The sequence below is a fragment of the Octodon degus genome, unplaced genomic scaffold (assembly GCF_000260255.1).
Source record: "Octodon degus isolate 3935 unplaced genomic scaffold, OctDeg1.0 scaffold00196, whole genome shotgun sequence".
Taxonomy (NCBI): Eukaryota; Metazoa; Chordata; class Mammalia; order Rodentia; family Octodontidae; genus Octodon; species Octodon degus.
Window position 1 is genome coordinate 3,086,109 of NW_004524772.1, and position 4,077 is coordinate 3,090,185.

General features: G+C 44.2%; 1 protein-coding gene across 2 annotated transcripts in view; it reads left to right on the top strand.

The window, feature by feature from the left end:
• Positions 1–2,225: 2,225 nt before the first annotated feature.
• Sec24d (SEC24 homolog D, COPII coat complex component) overlaps positions 2,226–4,077 on the top strand; it is a 101,100-nt gene continuing 99,248 nt past the window's right edge. For both annotated transcript variants that reach the window (XM_004644252.3, XM_004644253.3), the window contains exons 1-2: positions 2,226–2,315; positions 2,993–3,170. The gene's annotated coding sequence lies outside the window, so the exon portion shown is untranslated. The remainder of the gene's footprint in view (positions 2,316–2,992; positions 3,171–4,077) is intronic.

Consider the following 4,077-nt stretch of genomic DNA (forward strand, 5'->3'; position numbering starts at 1 on the left):
ATATATCTTATGTTTTGCATGACTTGAAATGTTACTCAAGTCTACCATCAGAGTGCAAAAGCAAGCAGAGTATGATAAAGAAAGACTATTGCCGTGTTCCAGAAAAATTTACTGATGGACACTGAAGTGTTAATTTCCTGTCATTTTCATGTGTCACAAAATACTCTTTTTATTTTAATTTCAGAAAAGAATTCTCCTCTGAGTTCCTTTATAACTTTCTGCTGTTGCTTATTTACTATCGACGCTATTAATTCATACATTTGAGCTGAGCTAGTAGAAAAGAATTCTGCTCTGAGTTCCTCTATAACTTTCTGCTGTTGCTTATTTATTATCGATGCTATTAATTCATACATTTGAGCTGAGCTACTGTCCTCTGCACTTGTTCTGGGTGGGCATTGGGTTTCCTCCATATGTTTTTGCATTTTATTCTTTACTGCAGATGCTATTAATTCAGGGATTTCTTTTTTCATTTCCAATCTGAGTTCCTCTATACCTTTCTGTAGTTGTTTCTTTATTTCAGAAGGCATTGATTCATTGATTTCAGCTGTGTGATTCCCAATTTGTTCTGTGTTAGTGTCCTCTGCACTTGTTATGGGTGGGCTTGGGGGTCTGGGATTGCATTTTGCTCCTTCTCATTATCATTTTGTGTCGCACTGTCTTCTGACCTTTGTTGTAGAGCTTTGGTGCAGTTATAACCTTAGTACCTACTGAAATTCAGGTGTAGATCTACAAAGTTTGGATCTATCCAGCTGTGCCTGGCTTGGGTCTGACTGCTGTGCTCAACTCCTTCCTGCTGCCACCCTTGGGAGTGAACCTGTTGTGTCCCTCTGGCAAGATGTTCTGCTCCTGGACTAGCTGGGTGGCTTTGTCCCTACTCTCTCTGCAGGGATTGCAGCTGCAGGGTTTCACCCCAGGCCTGTATACCAGGCCTAAGCTGAGTCTGGAGGGGACAAGGTGGAGTAGTGGGAAGAAGAAGCTTTTCCACACACTCACTGGGCCTGGGCTAGGACTGAATCTGGGGTTCCCCAGAATGCAGCAGAAATTCTCACTGGGCAGGTGGGGTGGGGGGGAGGTGCTGCAGAGTGGTGGTGGTGGGGTTCCAAGTGGGTGGAAGAGGCTCTCACCCATGCTGCGCCTGGGCTTGGGCCAGCAGGTCCCACTGGCACAGGGTAGTCAGAAGCTCTCCCACTCCCTTCCCTCTTCTATTTTAAAATGTAAATGCTACTTGTACTTTGAGGTCTATGAAGAAAGAAGATAGATAAGCCAGATTTACCTGTGGGCTGTGATTTGTCAATTCTCTAAAGTATAAACTTTAGAGCCAGAACCTTGTCTTGTCTGACTTTGTATCTGCAGTGCTTGCTACAGTACCAAACTTAAGATACATATTTAATAAGGAGTTGCCCCAGGTCATAGCCAAGTGATAGTGTCAGGATCCAGTCCTGGTGCAAGTTTAGCTGACAGTGTGATGGCACATTCCCCACTTTCCAGCTTATGAGCACCTGATCTCTGTTATCACTGTTGTTAGTTGCTGTCAGTCCACCTTGCAACCTTCTGCTCTCTAGCATATGAATTCGTTTTATTCACCATATGTGCAATGTTTATAGTAGTTCAGATCTTGTTCATTTCAGTTTGATAAAACAATAAACTGTCTTCAGACTACTTTGGCTTTGAAATCAGAGGCCCCTAGATCTTGTGAGTCACATATATTCTTAGGGCATCATAACTGTTTTATTTTTCTTTTGTTGTATTTTAGGGAAGGGTCTACAAGGTGTTCAGGGTCTCATTACTAGATTGGACTCATAGTGATCCACCTGTTTACAGCCTCCCAAAAGCTGGGGTTGCAGGTGTGCACCACCACGCCCAGTCTCAATTGCTGACTCAGCATGCCCCTGGGGGCCAGGGCAGCATGGCAGGCCTGGGGATTGAACTCCCAGCCCCTGCTCCTGCTTGAGGGTGCTTTAATCCACTGAGCTATTTGGCTGGCCCTCATAAGTCTGATTTCCAAAGGCTATCAGTTAGGAAGAACCCTAAGTACGGTCAAGATATTTTCTTTCTATATAGTCTTACTCATACTTGATTCTGATTTCTTTCCCTTCTAATAATTAGAATACAAAAGTCCTAAAGAACATAGAATTCTAGCACATAGGCATTCTCTATGACCTCACTTTTCAACTTGGATGGGGTTAAAAGGATAAGAAGATTAATCACATACGGAACATCAGAAGCTTGGTGACAGGGCAGGACAGAGCAAAGAAGGCTGGGAGTTTGGAATGACCTTCCCATCTGTGAAGGCCAACACTCAACCATAATAGAAGGTCAGTTGTTCATTAAATATAGATGCTGGGGACCAGAAGAAGAAAACCAAGATAGCCAGGTGGTCATTTCATAAGAAAAAGAGGCTGATAGAATTTCAGTCAATGATGGAATTATGCAGTTAATTAATATTTCAGTAACTTGAGAGCTTGAATATGAGGCAGTCCCAGAAAAAACAATGAAGTATAGCTGATCAGAGTAGTGTGAAAAGTAAAAACTATATAGGAAAAAACACTTTGGAGTTAGAATCAGAAGTTGACTTCCATCTATCAGTAAGACTATGAAGTCATTTTTTGTGTTCTGAATAAACCTCAGTTTATTAATCTACTTAAATTAGATTGAACTTATTCCTCACTAAATGTTGATTTGGATGCTCACATTTCTAAATCTTTTTCAGTTTTTAAGTAATTTAAGACTGTCTTAGAACTAGAATTACAAGTTGCTTTTGCCTCAGACAAGTCTGACCAAAGGGTGAGGATGAATTTATGATTGGAATTTGGAGGTTATCTAGGTGTGACAAGAGAACAAGGTCATCATTTGGTGTGGCTGTTTCTAAGGGATCCTACTCTTGATCCTGACCTCCTCTTACAGCTGTCACATAGACATCTTTCATTGCTCTTATGGGCTATGCCGTTTCAATCTGGGTCAGAAAGTCCTAATTCTCCATCATTTTCTTCAGATGTAGAAAATAAGAAACAAGTTAAAACAAAAATTTCAATGTGGATTTCCAACCCTGACCAATGTTACAGTTGAATGTAGACAAGGCATAAGAAAGGGACCATAAATCTTCTCTGGTGAAAGGGTTTCCACACTCCTGTTCAATGCACACTGCGTCTCAGCTGCTGCAGCCTCCCGGGGTTAGTTTTTACCTAGAGGGTTCATCAGTAAAGGTACTCAATAAGCTTTTACTTCTGTGTAGCCCAAAAGAAAATATATTGTGCAAACAAAACCATCGGGTTGGTTTTATTTTGTGAGCGAAGTGTTAGCCGCACCAGCCTTGAAGTAGGCTGAAGGTCTTTCTGCGTAGCAGTGGGGGTGGGTGGGAAACCAGGCAGATGGTCCTGGTAGCAGAATTAGATGGCAAGGTCGCGCTCCAGTTCTCACATGGGTTGCTTGTGTTTCTCAATTGTGTCTCTCAGGACAGTGAGGTAATCACTGGGTGTTTTTACATGTGGAAATCTCTGTTTCGATTTGCGAGCAGCTGTCCTGTTTCACTGATAAGGAGTACACGATCACAGCGACTCCCAGCAGCCACGCTTATCCCTCTCCCATCCGCTCAGAAAGAACACCTTCTCGCCTGCCTATTTTCCACCTAACTAGGCTGCTTGAAGGTCGGTCCTTCCTCTGCAGTCATTGCACCAACACCAACAGGACATCCGCATACACGTGCCACATCCACCTTTACACTGCAATTTCTGGAGGTCCGTGCACGGGCACTGCATACCTGCAGTGTCACCGTTATCGGAAGGGTCTCAGAACCTGCAACCCGTTGAGCGGAGAATGAATGAAGCCTGCAAGGACGATGCTCTCTTCTTCCTATGGGGCTCCAATTTGAAAATGTTACTGATTTAGCAAGGACCTTAGTCTTTAACCTGTGGAGGAAGCCTTGAGGGCAGGGAAAGCAAAGGGTGTAGGGATAAGCGGTGCGCGAGGTGGAGAACCGGAAAAAGCAAGAGGCCGAACGCGGGGCCAATCCTCGCCCCGCCGCTCGGACCCCGCCCACCCGCTCAGGCCCCGCCCACCCGCTCGGAGCCCCGCCCCCGC